The sequence below is a fragment of the Ixodes scapularis genome, unplaced genomic scaffold, assembly GCF_016920785.2.
Source record: "Ixodes scapularis isolate PalLabHiFi unplaced genomic scaffold, ASM1692078v2 ptg000694l_1___fragment_2___debris__unscaffolded, whole genome shotgun sequence".
NCBI lineage: Eukaryota > Metazoa > Arthropoda > Arachnida > Ixodida > Ixodidae > Ixodes > Ixodes scapularis.
The window spans coordinates 90,026-109,722 of NW_024610024.1; the positions used below are offsets into that span (position 1 = coordinate 90,026).

At 46.0% G+C, this 19,697-nt stretch overlaps 1 pseudogene; it reads right to left on the minus strand.

The window, feature by feature from the left end:
• Positions 1-16,129: 16,129 nt before the first annotated feature.
• On the minus strand, positions 16,130-18,378 carry LOC115312225 (annotated as a pseudogene).
• Between the last annotated feature and the right edge of the window lie 1,319 nt (positions 18,379-19,697).

Sequence of the window (19,697 nt, forward strand, 5' to 3'; positions counted from 1 at the left end):
TGTGCCATTTATCAGTGTCTTTGTAGTACATCATTGCATGATAAATGGAGATTCCAATTTATGTGGCCCCTTTGAAGAGCCACACTTTTATCGAGGTCTCACTGTAAATTGTAAAAATCAATCTTGCTGCAACATTGTAATTTACACTGAAAGTGAAGCTCTGTGGTGCATTTGTTTGGTGCAAGCAACCTTGGCATACACCTTTTGTCCAACTTGTCTCTTGTTTTGTGCCAGCAACCTTGATATACAACTTTTGTTCAACTTGTCTCGTCCTTGCTTTTGTTTCGGTGCCTATTCTATTCGCAACTCCAACACACTGTAGACGGCGGGGCAATAGTTCAAAGATGGCCAAACAGACAGGAATAAATTTTCCAGGACTTCCTTTGCACCTCCTCGCTGATCAGCGAGCCAAACTACAGTTATTCGGCTACAAATCCGAAGCGGTCAGAGCAGGAGCCTACCACAGGTGGAGAGGTTGACACGCGTCAAGAAAAATCAAAATATTGATTTTTAAAAAATTGCCAAGCCAAGCTCAACAGTTTCTATATTAAGACTCACGATTTCCGGTAAATATGGCGTGTTCGTATGTTGGTGCATGAAGGACCAACATGCCGACAGTCTCTGCCACCATCTCTGCTGTCGTCCCCGCTCCTCTGGTTCTTATAGCGAGTTTGTTTCACACGCATTGGCACTGTTCGAGTTCTCTTCCAAAATGCATCGCACTCGCGGAGTGTTGCATGGAGAACTGACCTCAAACAAACTTGCCAATTGCACCGAGTGCAGAAGACTGATGCTGTCGCCATCTACAGGGTGATTCAAGGAGAGGCCAGGCTCTTTAAATCGACCGCACAATTCGGTTTCTTAACCTATCCCACTACGACTTTGTGCAGTGTTGCCCACAGATGGTGCATTGCCACCCGTCTTCAAACAACACGGTGGCGTTTTGCACGGGAGACAAGAGATGGCGCAAGTGGTCGCGACGCCAACTGCCGCCAACGAACGAGCATAGACGCCGAGAGCCGGCGTCTTTAGCAGACGAGAAACTGCAGTTCCTTGTTGTTACCGCGCCTGTTTTTGTTTCTGCGACTGTCGCCGCCTGCGGAACACGCGCCGCTTTTGAGTCAAAAAGATTGTCTGCTAAAGACGCCAGCTCTCGGCGCCGTAGGCTCGTTCGTTGCGCCATCTCTTGTCTCCCATGCGAAACGGCGCCGTGTTGTTTGAAGACTGGTGGCGTCGCTGCATTTCCATAGGAGCTAAGCCTTTTTCTTTCTTTACTTTTTCCTCGGGTAAATTCGCTTTTTGCAAATTTTACAAAAAAAATGCACCATCTGTGGGCAACGCTGCACAAAGTCGTAGCGCGATAGGTTAAGAAACCGAATTTTGTGGTCGATTTAAAGAGCCTGGCCTCTCCTTGAATCACCCTGTATGTTGTAGAGGGAGTAAAGACTTCAAACCGAAACTAGCGTCCTTCTGTTCGACGTGATGAATGGGAATGCGAGAGTGCATTCGCTGCCAACGTTTTTATGTAAACGTTGGTGGCTGTAACCTGTAGTTTACATATGCGATGACTTCAAGCAACTCGGCTAACAGCCGGCGTAAATTTCCGCAATCAGCGAGCAACTACAAAGCAGCTGGTTGCAATCTTTCAATTCTTATAACCGTTTATACTGGAGAAAACTGATCATGCTGTCTGCGCAGAAGCTTGGTTCGTTTTAGCATGCTATTATGCATGAACCACTGAAAGGGTACGTTTTAAAACTAGTCTGTTGGAATATCCAGCAAAACATTTGGTGGGACATTCGATCTCGATCGTCGGTACAGGTGGATCAGATATTAGCCTTGTCGAGAATGAGAGCTTTCCCAAACATAATACGCCGGGGCAAGATAGCTGACTTAAGTAAATGTTAAACGTGATGTTGCCCAAGCCTCGGGTAAAGTCACTATGTTTAGCTTTCTCGGATGCTTATTAGGCAGACAGGTTCCTGCTGAGATAGCTTTGTCGACAAATGTTTCATTTTTCACCCGCATATGGATGGTGATAAAGATATCGGGGGCCGCTAATGCGTTTGTTTGTTCTGAGCATTTCTTTACACACCGGTATATTTCAGCATCTGTACGGCAACAGGGCGACTAAAAACTTGTAAATAAAGCACGGGTTGTCAATTGCTTCCCTTATGAAACAGCAGACGCTCACAATTCAAGCTCGCGTTTGATTCCGTTGCCTGCAGGACACGATTTCTATCAGAAAATCTACTTTTTTTTTTCCTTTCGGTTTTGCTGCACAAATGACACATCGTAGCAGACGAACCCTCGCCGGAGCGAGGCATGACAGAATTGCATTTCGGTGCACGCTCGATTTTCTCGGTGCAGCGAGTTCATGTACGCGTGGGGTGTCGCCGCTGAAACAAACTCGGGAGAGTGCAACCACTCGTGAAGTGCCGGCCAAAAAGAACTCGCTCCACGCTGCGAGTGGGCACGTGGGGACACGAGTGCTGTGAAACAAACTCGCTATTAGTTTGTATGCGAGACAACCGGCAAGCTGGAGTTGCGAATAAACCATTTGCTATATTACCCAAGCGCCCCGGCCCGCACTCGAGGAATCATGGGAATGGTGTTCCCTAGTGATCGGTAATTTTGACCAATTCGATGCTTACATACTTTTTTTAGTGTAATCCGCTCATTCTGGGTAAGCGTCGTGTAGATTGCAGAGATCTCTCATATCACTTCTAAAATTTCTCGTCGATATTCATTACACTATGCGTGCAATCTTCCCTTCAACCTGGCTGAGCTACAGAAATCTCTTACAATATAACCATTCTCGTAAATAGTTGTTTTAGCAGGATAGCTTAAAATGCCGAGAAAATACAACAACCAAAATCAGGATTTAGCTCAGAGTCAGCGGGGTTATTTATAGCATTTTGAGCATTCCTAAGTTAATATGAGCTTCTTGAGCTGTATGAGAATGATAACACTAAGAGATTCTTGCAGCTCAGCCAGGTCGAGGGGGTTGATGGGGCAAGCACAGTGAGAAAAACGCTGGCATTGCCGAGACTTTTTAAGTGACAGGTTAGGTCTCTGCAATCTACATGACTCTTATTCAGGATGACTTCATATTACACTCAAAACAGGTGCGCATCGAATTGGTCAAAATTGTCGATCACCAAATAAACTGAAGAAACACTTTGCTTGAAGTGACGCATTATGAGAAATCATGTTCGACCACCACTGGTGTTGGCAAAGTCACAATTAACAGCAGGTATTTTGTATGGTTAGCTGCTTTGTCGCAAGTTTAAATACAAGCAAATAATGAAGATAACTTCTTCAGATAGCTATTTACTTGCGTCCAGAATTTCTAATCTGCTCTGCAGAAAGAAAAGGTTAAAACACCATAAGTTTGGGACATCAGTATTTGTAATGCCCTGATCTTCGAAGGAAGCTTTCCAGAATTTGGGGTGTTTTGCTATTCTGGATTCCAGTACCATTATCATAGGATGTGTGAGCTAGCAAACATTGACCCCTTTCAAACTGCTGCTTCTGCATACAGGATGGTCAAGCCCTTCGCAGTAGTGAAGTTCCCTGAAGAGAAGGACAGTCTCGCAGCTGTCCCAGTCGGATGACTGTCGGAGGACGAATTGTTTTGCACTTGGCCCATGCACGTGAAAGGGTGCCAACTCATAAGCCTGGTTGAGGCGCAGGCTCTGCCTGGCGTTGTCGGCAAAGGCTGGGAGGTCTTCCCAGTCATTGTAATTAAGACCCACTATAAGTAATTTGTTTGCAGACCCATCGCCTTTTCCTTTTTTTTGAGGTGTGTGATTGTGGGTTATTATTTTTCCAGAAGAGAATCTAAACATCAAACACATGATACTGTCAATGGGACCTAAAATACTTTTTAGTAAGTTTTAAAGTGATTTTAAACATTTTTTAGGCATTTCTAAGGTGTAAAGTTTTGAAGGTTCTTGGTCAAGCTCGGGTACTCAATACCGTCGAAACCAAAAGAGAAAACATATGTGTCCTCCTATTATTTTTTTTTTCCAGATTCGGGTTTTTATGTTTAAAGGTCATCAGTTTGCCTGATTCCTATGTTATTTATATCACATACTCAGTTTGTATTTCTCCTTATAACCTGTACTGGTGTGCAGGCAGAGTTGTATGAAACAATTTCGCTTGGTAGCTAATTTGAGAAAATATGCCGTTATCTGCAGCTACTAGGTTTGAAAGCTGCAACTATATTTTATTCTCTGCTAGAAAGATGTGAATGCTTGCAGACAAAACTTCATTGGCTCCTGAATAACTGTTTCAAGCTACGGCATATTGCAAGAATGGTCCAGAAGCCAGTATTCGTTATGATAAAACAAACTACACTGACGAGTGCAGTGGAGACACAGGCAGCTAGCTTTGTTTCTACTCACTAATCCTTCGAATTAAAGCTCGGCGTTTTGACGTCCCCTCACGCTCTCGCCTCCTCCTCTCCCTCACCTTCTCAGCGCATACACAACTCCATTTTTCTCTAGCAAAAAGAAAAAAAAATTTGTCATGTAATGTATACACCAATTCAGCTTCCCCGCTAAATTTAGTAGGAATTTAACATTGTGTAGCACCGATTGCATATCGGTGCAGTCACGAGGTGTAGTTGCTCCCAATAGACGAATTTGGATAACGAATTCTGTCACGCATATCTGAAACTTGAACAATTAAAACAATTAACTATCAAGAGTACACATAGTATGCATAAAAATATCTGATAAAGAGCACCGTGAGTGTATTGCTAAACGTTTGTGATGCTGGAACGTTTCACACACGCGTGACAGAATTTGCTATCCGAATCTGTTATGTAAAGTCAACGTAGTTTGTTTATCAACTCAGTTATTTTTTTCCGCTGAAATGTGTCTTACAGAACTATATTCAGCTGAAATTCTTCAATTTCAGTCTCCACACTTCAAACACAAATTTTATTTACAGGGACCTACAAAAAGGCTGCCAAGAAGGTTCGCCAGTACGTCTGAACCTCCACCGTAGAGACATCAAATTTTTCGGGTGATTACTGAGTTCCAAGGCTTTGTGAAAATACCTTGGGGCAAAATAATGGGATGTTCCGATGTTCTGATACATTGTTTTTTTTTTCTAGCAAATGAGGCCTTGCCGGGAGCGTAATCGGTCGTATCGCATCCCCCCCTCAGAATGCCTTCACCACGTAAGCATTCAGTTATAGTAACCATTATCTGTATTTAAATGATAGGTTGTCTACAGTATTATTCACACTTATTCAGTGAACAACATGCTTTGGGCATTTACGTGGCTTGTGGCAAGTAATAAGCTTCTGAATGGCACTCTGCCATTCAGAAGCTCATTGGAGGTGCTGGGTATTTGAGAGGTGAAAACTGTTAGTCACTTTCAGTCTCAATGACCTATGAAATGTAGTTCTCTCAGGATATCCTTATGATAGATATTAGGGTACCTCTCTAAAAATATAATGTTACTATTAATATTTCTTAGGTTGAGGCAATCTGCATGGTTCAAACTAGGCAGCTTTGCTAGCCATCCACCTCAATAAAATTTTATTAAGTAAATTATAAATCACTTATGCAAACAATATAATTGGTGTGCTGATAAACCATTGTAGTGCCTAACCATGTTTGCTTGGTGTGGACACTGTCTTTATGCTATTCAGCTGCATTGAGCTCCCGCTCGTTGGTGGGGGGTCAGCACAAGACCAGCCAGGCAGGCAGGCGCCAACCTCAGCTGCAACCTCAGCACAGCCAGGAGAAAAATGAGGGGGTCACCTGTGAGTCTGCTTGTAATTTTAAACATTCAGAGTTGAACAACTTGAAGATTGCATCAACAGAGCCGTAGTAAGACTGTCTTAATGGTATTCAGCTGCATCAAGTTCCCATTCGTCAGCCATAGGTTACGAGGATGACCTGGCAGAGACCCTGCAAGCGCAGCAAGTGAACCAGCCCCAGGACAACCAGGAGGCCAGTGAGGATCCCAGTCATAAGAATTTATAAGTTTATACTTTTTAACATTCAGAGCTGAACTTAAAAGTTGCACCCGTTTGCTAGTGTGTGTATTTATGCCGTTGTGAATGGTGTCCTGGAAACAGATTGGGATAAGGTGTAACTAGAAGATAGCTTTGTTTTGTTGTTACATAAAAAAGCTTGAACGTGACCTTTAGAAAAAAAAATGTTCAACAATGTGAAAAAAAATATTGGTATCATCTTTCGGGAATTTCTGGGAAATTGGAATTTACCAGTTTTTGTTGAAGTACTTGGACATTGCTGAAGGGCTCAAAATATTAATGGGGTAAAAAAAAAAAGATGTATCTGCCAGTTAAATTTTCTTATATTCATGAAAGTACACATTCAACAAAATCAAAGGGAAATTTTTTTTAACTTGGGTGGGAAAAGTTGTAAAACAAATTTACAATGAACAAAAAAGCTTTTTAGACCTATATTTACGAAGCGAAACGAATTTGTAGTTGGCGCCCGTGGAAAAGTCGTCGCTATTTATCACGTGATTGGCTGCTATTTATCACATGGTGCTTGTGCTCTTTCGGAAGCTTCCTATTGTCTCTAAAAGTCACTTATTCATCTTCGTTTGAAGTGCAACAAAAAAAAAGATTAATAAGAACTTATAGAGCTCAAAGGAAGCTCCTGAAAGAGCGCAAGCACCGCGTAATACTGTGCTGTAATCAGAAATCGATGGCGGCGGCACGCCGAAGTCTTCCCTTCTGGCGGTAGCGCGGAGACACTCATTCAACTGGTGGTGCAGCACACTCGGTGTGCAGCGGCAGCACACAGGTCTACTAGTGACCAGCGGCGGCTCCCACGAGTGCACTCTACAAATTAGTTTCGCACCGAAAATGTAGCTATAGAACTTTTTTTCTTCGTTGTAAATTTGTTTTCTGACACTTTTTCGATCTATGCTGTTTAAAAACAAATTTATTTTCCTTTGCATGTGTCCTTTAAACAACAAAGGCATTTATTCTCAAGCATTGAAGGGAAAATGTTGTAATAAGGTGGTGAACTGGGCCAGTTGGTTGACGTTATACGTGACACGGAAAACGGCTCAGAAAACACGGACTATGAAGAGGAACAGACACGACAGGACAATGCTGTACTCGCAACTGAAGAATTTTAATAAAGGAAACAAAGACAGAAAAAAACATACACATCATCTTAAAAGATTTCACAAAACCAAAAGACCACTCTCGCCAACCATGAAGCGTGTCAATAAACTACCCGTTCACTACGTGACCCATTTTTTTCCGCAGGAAGGAAATCTCTTTGGCTCATAGCGCCAATGACGGTTTGCTAAAACATGAATGAACATGACACAAAATGTGGAAGGCCTCAATGTTCTCTCTCATCACCCTATCCTTGTGCGCGCCCAGAACAGTGACTCTGCCAAAGTCAGGCCGACACTTGCACTCTGCAATGAATGGGCAAAGGCCCCCCAGCCGTAGCTCCGAGCGAATATGAATGCTCTCGTAATCTGTCATTCAGACATCTTCCTGTTTGCCCCACGTAGCACCTGTTACATGACAAAGGTATCTTATATACCACACACGAAACACAAGTGACAAAAGGTTTTCTGTGCGCCTTGGCGCACTTCGCGCTGGAACGACCAACTACCCCTGCACCAATCCTGGAACATATCTGGCCCATTTTTTGGGGCGCCGAAAACACTACCACACGCTTCTTTTCCCTTTCCGGCCCGTCCTCTCCACCCCCTTAGCTTTCTTAAGAGCACCAACGCGCACAGAAAACCTTTTGTCACTTGTACGTGTTTCACAGGCACGTAGCCAGGATTTTGTTTTTGCCCATGACAAGATGCTGTATGAGGGGGAGGGGGGAGAGGAGGTCCCAGCAAAATGGAAGATTTCGGGGGGGGGGGGGGGGGGGGGGCCCCGGCTACGTGCTGCCTAGTGTTTCGTGTGTGGTATATAAGATACCTTTGTCACGTAACAGGTGCTATGTGGGGCAAACAGGAAGATGTCTGAATGATAAATTACGAAAGCATTCATATTCGCTCAGAGCTACGGCTGGGGGGGGCCTTTGCCCATTCATTGCATCGTGCAAGTGTCGGCCTGACTTTGGAGGAGTCACCGTTCTGGGCGCGCACAAGGATAGGGTGGCGAGAGAGATCATTGAGGCCTTCCACATTTTGTGTCATGGTCATTCATGTGTTAGCGAACCGTCATTGGCGCTGTGAGCCAAAGAGATTTCCTTCCTGCGGCAAAAAATGAGTCACGTAGTGAACGGGTAGTTTATGGACACGCTTCACGGTTGGCGTGACTGGTCCTTTGTTTTTGTGCAATCTTTTAAGATACTGTGTATGTTTTTTTCTGTCTTTGTTTCCTTTATTAAAATTCTTCAGTTGCGAGTACAGCATTGTCCTGTCGTGTCCGTTCCTCTTCGTAGTCCGTGTTTTGTGAGCTGTTTTCCCTATCATGAACATATTGCTTCTGCATTTTATAAATAGTGTTCTTAGGACTGTGTCAAACGATCACGCGACACCCTAAGCAGCATGAGCAACAGAGCGTCACGGTAGCAATGTAAAAAAAGTTGAAACAATGTTCAGCTTTATTTCTTTTGAAATAATAAATTGAGAGGTAAAAATATTGAGTTATTTATCGGTATTCATATTTGTTGTACACTACTACATCCCGGGATTGGAATATACCTCCTGTCGTTTTGTAACCATTGCAGCCGTGCTGCGTGTCCCGCCACAGCTCGCATTCATTGCGAGATGAGGTTGTGGAACCTTATCATCAAATAGAATTGTACGAAAACATAAAAGTGAAGCAATAAAAAAAAATTATATTCCCAACAAGATTTAAATCTAGGACTTCACAAAATCATCATCACTGAGGGACATCCGCGCACAACCTCTTGGCTATTAGCGCATCCGTTTTGGACCATTTATTTTCGTTGTGTAGTCTTAAGTTGGATGTTATACTTTCCCCGTGACTAGCTTTATAGTCATGAGTTTTCAATTAATTATTTTTGACCACAATCTTCCTCAGCAGTAACTTGACATGCTGATCCTCTAGGACGCTAAGGCGATTAATTTCGCTTCTATTTGCAGCATTTGTGTCCTTGTTCTGCTAGCGGATCAGCAATTTGTCCGGTTAAAGCCAAAACATGTTCACAGCTTGCAATTAGTTTATCGCGGTGTAATAGGCGACGCTAGAGCTCTGTGAGGTCAGCGATCTTACAATTACCTTAGCATAATATCAGACGTCAGATTTTATCTGTTGACTTGTGTTAGAGTTGTGTTAGAGCCGCTGTTGGAGCGATATCTGACTCTCTGGCTTTGCCCATCTCGTTTGATCTGCATCGACATCTTGCGCAGGCAACAAAGAGGTTCTATTGGTTACCTACCATGCGGTACTTTTAGAACTGCGGGCCGGGAAACTGAAATAATCTTTTCTGTGCTACTAAATGAATGTGGAATATATAGATGACAAACATATAGCTCAGAATTCTGAAGAAGAAAAAATATTCCCGACCCCTCTAAGTGCATGCATATTGTCCAATGCACCTTTGGTGTTATCACTAACTTAAATTTTCTTATTCAGTGGCTGCCGATCTTTTGTAAACAACCAGTACGAAAACATGTTTGACAGCCGCAAAATGTGTGCTCCATGCCACAGTCAGCTTCACGGTAATTGCTGTGATAAAACTACTGTGCCATAATGGCTCTGCTATCCCCTTCGAGTGTGAGAAAAAAACAATGTGGTAGCAGGAACGGAGATGAGCAGCATTTTCATAGATATCCAATGCTAATACCATGTCTCATGGGCATTTTGTTGCATATCACGACGTTGGGTCTCTGTTGTCCTTTATTTTGGACACATGAATTTCTTTGGTTACAAATTGCTGCATGGAAAAAAGTCTGCTGAAAAGAAGTTTCAATAGAAGCACCCATAATAAATGAAAACATTCATCTATAGTTGCTGAAAGTATTAGAGCAGGAGGAAGGCTCTTCAAATGTCCCAAATCCAATGCAAGCTTCCTACTTTCGATAATGCTTTGACGTCTCGTGAGTCTTGAGCGTGCACGCATAGCCAAAAAACACCTGAAGGTAGCGAACACTTGCTGGAGGCCGGGCATCTGAAAATGATGCCATTCTTATCCTGTCAGTTAGAATAGTCGCTTAGCCAAGGTCTGGAGTGGGACAAGTAGTGGATTGATTAGGAAGCTGATTTAGGGCAGCTTGCTATACATTGAAGTCTCTCATGTCATTACTTTTATATTGTTTTTAACTATCTTCACTAAACAAATATAGGACCTGTAAATGTAGGTTACCAGCTGTATGCTGACAGGTTCAAGAGAAGTCTGAATGAAAATGTGCAAAGAGCTTGACATGAAAGTATTCTGTTCCAGGTGTCCAGCTGAAAATGATTCATCTTTTGGTCGAAATTCGACAACAGAATAGGGACATCCTGCATCAGTTTTCACAGCTGAGGCAGGGTGTCCTAGACATCTCTGAGAGAGTGACTTTGCTGGAGGCACCGGCAGCTCAGGCAGCACGAGCCCCAGAGGTCCTGCCCCTGATTCTCCCAAGGCTGCCAGCCGAAAGCCTTCAGGAGCTGGAGGGAGCAGAGGCAGCAGTCAAGGAGAAGGGTGTAGGCAAAGCCTTGGTAGTTATTGCCTTTTATATTTTAGGTTGCCCATATCAGTGTGTCCTTATTTATTCTTTTTTAATGCTACACTGTCGTGGAAAAGGCAGTGGTAACAGAGAATGTATTATATGTGTCACTGCATGGTGATGTTGCACAGAGGAGCTTAGTACACATTTTACAACTTGATGGCATGAACATCGTCATACAAAGCCTTTCTGAAACAATGCCCTGCCAAAGTTAGTGCTCCAGCTGCAAAGGAATGTGCGGTATGTGTGTCTAGCCGTCACACACTCCAGTGTTGTCCCTACTATTTCTTAACCCCATTTTATTCGAGGCATGTGCTTGTTCTCTTCCCATTTGCCTCCGGCACACACTCCCACGTGGACGATAAATGGATCGATGCTATACTCCGTTTCATCTTGCGACGTACTGAATGGATGCTACAAGACAAATCAATCTATAGTTTGTGGTGTGTCGAGGACTACAATTCCAGCCAAATGTCGATGCAGCACTCGTGTGGTATTTTTTCACAGCAGGAGTGTGAAGCTGGAAACTGCTAGGAGCCAACTTCGTAACGGGAAAACTGTTGTTTCTTAACCTTTTTAATGCGAGCAAGCTATATACCTTAACAACTTTTTGTGGTAATGTACTGAAAGGAATAGGCATGTATGCTTGGCATTAAGGACGCCTATGTTGCGCACACGTGAATGGTTTGGAGAATAAGTACAGGTACGTTCTCGTTGAGCTCAAGGTTGTTTCAAAGCTACACATCTGATGTATCTTTAGGTACATTTCACGTGGAACACTTAATTAGCGTTGTTTAAACATTTATGCAGAAGTCCTTTCTATCAAAGGAGTTAATGGGTAACTCCTCAGTTCTAAACATATTTGAGACTAGGGGTAAATTATTGTAAACTACTAAATCCACTCACACAGTAATATGCGGCTCGTGCAGCATTTCTAGCATTAAAAAAAAGAAATTTAAATGCATTTCCCTGTTTCACTTTTATCGGAACGCAATCTTCCTCCCCGTGACCAAAATGTACAACATGCATGGTGCCGCCTCGCATCGCATGTAGGAGAGTCTAGATCAGGGGTGGCCAAGCTGCGGCTCGCAAGCAGCGTGCGGCTCGTGACCCTCCTCCCTCCTGGTCACACGAGCCGTTCCCCAAAAAGAGAAATGGGACGTATTTTAAATTGAAAGACAGGTTGCAATTTGGTAGTCTTGTGCTACTACTACCTTAAGTAGAATTGAGTTGCTTTTGTCCCTGATAGATTGAAAGTAGTTGGGAGTTTTGTTTATTGTTCTGTACAAGGCCCCCCATCCCAACCCCCACACGGTTCTTGGTAGTTTCGTGGTTTTGTTTACGGCTCTTTCCGCCGAATTCGCAAACCTCACTCCAATTGCGGTGCCCCTCCACTTCCTCAAGGAAGGCGCGAGGGCCGGCGCTGGCCAATCGCAAGGAGCCTAGGCCACCAATCCGTCGTCGCGATTGGCCAGCACCGGCCCTCGCGTCTTTTTTGAGGAATTAGAGGGGTGCCTCAATTGGAGGGAGGTTTGTGAATTCAGCGGTTAGGCCGGGTCAGCCTGGCCACCCCTGGTCTAGATAGAGCTTCCGGACTTCCACTTGAGGCTTGCCTTGTTGATGTCAGTGCCCATCTGAACACGCACCTCTACGTGCGATGCATGGCAGTGCACGCATGTTGCACCATCATGCATCACAGATGATAAAAGAGAATCATGTGTTTTCTCATTTCCAGCCGTCCGCCTGCTGCACGAGTGGTAACTTTAGTGCTCCCCACATGCTTCACACACGCTCAGCAAGTCTCCAATTGGAACCATATGTTTATTTTTAATAAAGGGTTATTATTTTTTTCATTCGTGTGTTTTTTATAATCCTTGACGTCCGCCGGCGGTTTGTTACCCAGTTTTTTTCTCAATCACCCTATTCATGGGGATTTTTAAGCATATTAGCAGAAACACCTAGCATAGTATTTGAATGAACCTTTAAAACCGTCTTTAAGAAACTGCCGAATTTCAGTCGTGGCTGAGTAACACAATATAAATATAAAACTAGCATTTATGGAATATGGATTTTAGTTACTAATGAAATTCAAGACGCTCCTTGAAGCACCTTCACGCTGCCAGCACCTGTGGCTAAATTGTTCAGGTTTTGGGAGTGTTTGCATCTTTGTTGCAGGTGTAGAATGAAACAATGCAGGTGGTACTAGAGAGCAATTTTCAATTAGTTTTTATTACAACATGGCACTTCTATACATAATTTGTGGTTTTATAGTCATTGTTTTGTTTTACAGCAAGATCAGCTGCAGAAGATTGGGGGCAGGAACCTTCCAGAGGTAACTGCTGGCATCATGAAGAGCATCATGGGTCATCCGGTCCAGGTGCTCTTCAGCCTCTACGGCCGCAAGGGCAAGAGGGCCTTTATCAATTTGGGCCTCTGCACCATTCCAATAGGTAATATTCAATTATTGAAATTCCTGGCTGCCCTACAAACTTAATTATGTAACCCCATAGTCACTGACAGGGCATGGCCTGATATATGCACCACTGCTCATCGAGCGTGATGCTGCACTCAACAAGCTTGACCACACCCTATTTTGATTGTACAAGCCCCATGCCGGTAGGATTAGGACATATGTTGCTTAGAATTGTACCCTGTACATATTAATATCTGTTCATTTTTATGACCTGTAAACAATACAAACCCAGAAAGGACAAATGTTAAATTACAGTGAGGGTGCAGGCGAGCTGGTGTATACATTACCATTTTGATGAATTACCCAAGACCGAGGCAGGAAACCTAGAAACATCCAACTGTGGAAAAAAGTGAAAAAGGTGACAGGAGGAAAGTCCTCCTGTCAACTGTCATTTTGTTTTATGGTTAATGGAAAAAAATAACCGTGGCAAATTGAAAACGGTGATGGAGCAAAGTCCTTTTGTCTCCTTTTTTAATCTCTTCCATGGATGGATGTTTCTTGGTCTCTTGCCCCAGTCTGAGGTAATTGATCAGAAGGACAGAAACGAGTTTTGGAACTTTTCACTTGTAGCTGACCAGCAGACTACACTTAGACTTCGTTTACGTTCGCTACACGTTTTCCTTGAGATAAGGCAACGGTATCAAAGTCTACTGCAAGCATCGTATTTGACAACTACATGAGTGCTGTATTCTCATATTTTGAACTGTTTTACCTTTACGACACTTTTTGAGTTTCTTATTGTAAGTTTCATTAAACTTGTATGAGACCAAGCAGTGCCCCGTGCAGAGTGAGAAAAAGGCTGGAAGCCAATTGTCAAGCAAACAGCGGGGCCTACAGATGCGCTTTCTTGCCGGTTTCGTCCTGTCGGTGACTATAGTCACGGTCAATGTGCTCTGGTAAAAAGAAAGTGTTTTTTCATTTGAATTTTTAAACTCGTGGAACCACTTTGCAGATGCCATCTGTCAAAAATGGTCCGCGGACTGGGTTCAAGCCCAGGCGATCATCGGGAGGTGGCTGCCCGGCTCAGTGGATCGAGGAGCGGGCAGGAGAAGGAGATTTGAGGCAGCCCTTCTCTCTGACCCGCCTCTGGTCCAGCCCCTGCCCCTGGTCCAGACCCCCCTCAGTTCATTCCTGAGCCTGCACACTAAGATTGCTGCCTGGACCCCTGCCAAGCCCACCCAAGCAGATGCTGGTGTGGTCAATAAAGTCTACAATCTTCTGAAGGTTCTGAACTGTTCATATTTGCATGCCATATAAAATTGCACGGGACAAAGTACTTAGTTTTCTCTGTAGGCTTTCTTTTGGATAAGTGCTCTGTGTTACTGAATGGCTGGGTAAACAATTGCAGTCAATATTTGAATAGTCTATGGTCAACAATGGGTGCCTGATCTGGAACAGCCAATGTACAGCCTCCAGATCTTTTAACAACATCGCGCGAACGCCGACCAGCTGGTAGATCGCCGCCTTATTGCTGCGCGAATGAGTATAGGTCAACGAGACTAGGCGCATGCCACAGAAGGCTCTCCTAGCCTCGCTGACTTGCTGTTTTACGATGCGATAAAGCGCTGATCTACCGGCCACGACGTTCGCGCGATATGTTAAAACAAATCTGGAGGTTTTACGAGAACGGCTGCCAGCATTGGAATAGCCAATGTGTATGATTGGCTGCCAATATTGGGTTAGCCAATGTATATGAATGGAAGCCAATATTGGATGAGCCAGTGGTAAATGTTGGATGAAAATAATGGTTGAAAAACGGTCAGCCAATAGTGGGCCATGTTGGCTATGCCGTTGGCTAAATCATGGCCCATCTTGGCACAGAACGATGGTCCAACATTGGATCTGGTAGCGCTTTCGAAAAAAACCAACGTCGGACCAAGATTTGTGCCAGGTTTCGCCAATGATGAGTCAATGTAGGTCCCACATTGGTGTGCTGCCTGGGATGATTATTGTTCAAGACGAGTTTCGAAGAAATATCCAAACATGTACCTACAGGCAATTATGCCCTAGTCTTTTTTTTTCGTCTGCATTGTTTGAGGTATTGCATTTAAATTAACACCAGAGACAGTACATATCATTACAATCTGCAGAACACAAAATAATGTATTTATTGTTGTTGTTGTTTTTTTTTACGTTGAGGAATAAATAACTCATGGGGGAACATTTCTAAAATTGTTCAAGTTCAGCACGTCATTAATTTTTTTTCTCATTTTACGTTTTTGGGGCGTGTTTCTTTCGGCCTGTACACATTTTGGTAGGAGAAACTTGTTTCATAGTTCTGAGCCTCTGAATATGCAAGAATACGACACTTCCGGTGGGTTCTTGATAGTTGTTTTTTTCTCTCCAGCTTTTTTATTTTTTCATTTATTGTTATGTTTATTTATTGATTATCTTTTACCAATGGCAGAGTTATTTAGGTCGAAAAGACATAGCTTTCAGCTTCCGAGCCACCGAGCATGTGACGAGTAGTGCCTTCAGTGAAGGTTCGTTTTCTTCTTAGGATTGCATCAGGGACCCGATGACTGGGAACGCCGATGGTGTGCGGATGTTGATGGTCTAAAAAAATGACTGAAAGGACTCCATCAGTGAGAGAGAAATAAAAAGAAACGTCTATTTGCAGTACAGACTGAAAGGTGGCCCGACCGACGTTCTTCCCGGCCCTCGCGCCTCTCCCTCTTCTTCCTTCTCCTCGAGCCACAGCCGCGCCGCTCACTTTAAAGTCATTACTCGGAGAAAAGAAAGACGAAACCGAAACTACAGCCACTGTACCGAAACCCTGCGCATGTCGCGCCTCTGGATTTGGGGCCGTCATTTACGTTGACCTTCACACCTCCCCAACAAGTATAATTTTGGGGCCTCAATGTCACAAAATTATCACACACAAAAACAAAATGTCCGCCCGTCATACACTGGTCGCTCTTGTAAGGTGATTTTGAATGTGCCCGCCAAGGCTCTAAACACCCCGTTACTACCAAAAGTGCCTTAAGGCTTGCATAATAGGAACTAAAACGTGCATCTAAAAAAAAATCTGCAAAGGCGTATGCGGAAAATATGCTCTCTCTTAACCAGGCTATTTTCCCGAAACCCGCAACTGCCCGTTCAGTCATACCAACAACAAAAAAAATCTCACCAACTTAAAGTATACAATCCATTTAAAAAGACACACCAAAACTTCGGTTCGCGCATGCGCCGAACCAAAAACCATTGCTTGACAAAGCAGTCGCTCCTTCTCTATGCGGTCCGTGTGGACCATGTGGACCTCGTACTCCACAAGCTGGTCCATCTCGAAGGCTCTCAGCTGCGGCACCCCGCCCCCAACCGGGAGCTCTGTGACCTTGGCTTGTTTCCCTTTTGGGCTGGGCCAATCCTCCTCCTTGACAGGTTAGCCCTCGTCCACTTTGTCGGGGTCTCCACCCTGGGTCGGGGGTGCCTCTTCGCCAGTAGCCGCCCCCGCCACCGCTAGGTAGCCATCGTTTGCACGCCCAGCACTTGCCTGTCGACCGTCGGGCTTGCGGTCCACGGCCGAGGCGGACACCACCGAGAAGATGCCCCGCAGGCTGTGACGCACTTTCTCCTTGATCCCAAACGCCTCGCCCCCGGACGCGGAGGCAACCTTGTTCACCGTGAAGCTGCCCGGCTGCAGGTCCGCGTGGGTGACCGCCGCCTCCTGCGGGTACTTGGCCTCGAAGTTTGAGGGCTTGCTTCGGTAGGTGGTGAGCATCTTGCTGAAGGGCAGCTGGCGCCAGTGGGGAAACACCTCTGCCCGACTTTCCTCTCCCTTGCCCGGGTCGTAGCACAGCTCGATAGGGTAGAGCTGGGCGTCCTCCGCCGCAAAGTCTCGCATCTTGAAGATGGGTGACAGCATGGCACACTGCAGGGCGCAGCCCCGGACCACCGCCTTGTCCTGGTGCAGTGTCGTGGAGGGCTACCGCTGGAACAACTTGCGGACCAGCTGCTTGATCGCCAGCGCCCGGATGCCACCCCCGACCAGCTTCACCGACTCCACGTCCGGCGGCCGCAGCCCGGCCACCGTCAGCGCCCACGCCATCGTGCGCTCGGCTCGCGCTAGCAGCTTGGTGCACATGGTCTCGAAGGTCTCCCGCTTCATCTTGCCCGCAACGTCCCGGTCGTTCTTGAAGCACTCGATGTTGAGCGACCAGTCGTGCGGGTTGGCACCCATCTGCTTCTTGAGCCTCTCGCACTCGGTGATGAGGCGCATGAGGGCGCGCCAGTTGGTGGCCACGTCCAGCATGTAGCGCTCCTTGAACTCCTGGACGAAGTAGCGCACCAGAACCATGCTGAAGTCGTGGGGCCCGACTCCATCGACGGTGGTAGCCAGCATCTTGAGCCGGTCCTTGTTGAAGGCCACCAGCACCACCTGGAGCACCTATTGGCTCATGTCCACAAAGGCCACCACGCGCGGTTTGTCCTTGGGCCGGTCGTCCTTGTAGAAACCGAAGCTGTGCGCCATGGCCGTCGTCTGCGACCTCATTACATTTGTCAGTAAGCGCGTCTTCAGCTTCACAAACCATCGCTTTCAAGTCAACCCTCTCGCACGCCAACTTTAGGCTGTCGTAGTCATCGGGCGTCAACAGCATGTCTATGCCGTTAACCAATTGTTCAGTGACGGCGCACAAGAGCGGCACCTCTCGAGGGACATACACAACGTAGCTTGTGGGAAGAGTCATCGGTATATGGCGTAGAACGGCGCTCACGCTGTCCCCGAACGCCCCAGTCAGTGTCACCCTTCCGGCCGACCCCTTCATTTCAGGCGCCACCCCCTTACGCACTACGCTAATCTCCGCTCCAGAATCGATAACCGCCTGCACCATCCTCGGTCCGCATTTCACCTCCACTCTCCGCAACTCAGCACGCGTACCGTTCTGATTGACATTTATATCCTGAAACATACTCTGCTGAGATGGTGTTAAATTTGTTGAGATGTTGCCCACCACGGAGTAATTTCTTTGTTCTCCATCTGCCGTCTTACGCGGACAGTCACGAGAAAAGTGTCCCAATCCATGGCAGCTGAAACACTTCACCGGAGAAGCGTTAGGTTTAGTGCCCTGTTTTCGGTTGTCGCGTTTCTCCTCAAGAGAAGTGGCCTCTGTTGTGTTGTATGCGTGGCTCTTAGCTGGCGGGTGATCTCGCTTTTTGCATCGCTCGCCCTCGTCGAAACGATCAGCCAGCGCAGCCACCTTTACTGGGTTAAGCCATTTTCTGGTCTCATTTAGCGTTACATAGGTCTGCATGTCGACAGGCAAGGAATCTCTAATGCGGTCAGAAACCATTAATGCTAGCAAGTCCTCAAGAGAGTCGATCAAGCGACTTCGAGCATAATACTCAAAGCAGCTCTCAACCCGTGTCGCAAACTGAGTCCAGAATTCTTTCTCCATTCAAGTGGCTTTGAGAAAAAGCCTCCTGTACTCAGCCGGCGACAGTTTGAGTTCCAAGAGAACTCGCTCCTTAACCGCACCGTAATCACTCGCTTCGCCGACAGGCAGCCTATTCACCAGCGCCCGCATGCGCTCCGTAAAATAAGGCCGCACGAGCGAACCCCTCAGGCGCTCAAGCACCTCATATGTCGCAAAGACATTTTCGACACCGTCGAACCAGCTTGGTACGAGCAGTTCGGACGACGGCATTTGTGTCAACACACCCTTCATGAGCCTGGAAAAGCTAAGCACCTCTTCCCTCAGGTTGAGTTCTGCGCCGCCTCCACTGGTTCTGGGTCTGTTTTCCGCACGAACTCGCTCTAGTTCAAGCTGTAGACGCACTAGCCGTTCTTTTTCTCTTACGAGCTCAATCTCTCTTTCAACTAGTGAGCTACTCGATCGGCCACCACGGTCCCCGTCCTCGTGCGTCCCCACGGTCGCCGCTGGTCTACTCTGAGGTGACGGTTCACCTCGCTCGTCGACATCGTTATCATTAGCTCCATCCCGATCCAACGAGGTAACCGGCCTAAGCCGTTCCCCACTACGTAGCTCCATGGCGGGCACTATTCAAAATAATCACCTTACCCTTAAAGGTTGACAAGTCCCTATGGCAAGCACACGCAGTCTGTCGATCGGAACAGTCCGGCCCGATAACGGTGTCCGAGTCGTGTAGACGCTTCGCAGGGCTGTGAGTCTGCAGCACTTCTCGAAGCCGCGTCGAAGCGAAGTCTCGGCGATCCAAGTCTTCTTCGTTAAACACGGCTGCTGAGGCCCAGGAACTTGCCGTCTCTCTTCTTGTTGAATGGAGTCGCTGTCCGCTGAATCTGCTGAGTCGCTCCAGCCGGCGGGGCCCGCTGACGCAATCCTGTCGACTGCGCCATAAAAGGTTCGTTTTCTTCTTAGCATTGCATCAGGGACCCGATGACTGGGAACGCCGATGGTGTGCGGATGTTGATGGTCTAAAAAAATGACTGAAAGGACTCCATCAGTGAGAGAGAAATAAAAAGGAACGTCTATTTACAGTACAGACTGAAAGGTGGCCCGACCGACGTTCTTCCCGGCCCTCGCGCCTCTCCCTCTTCTTCCTTCTCCTCGAGGCACAGCCGCGCCGCTCACTTTAAAGTCATTACTCAGAG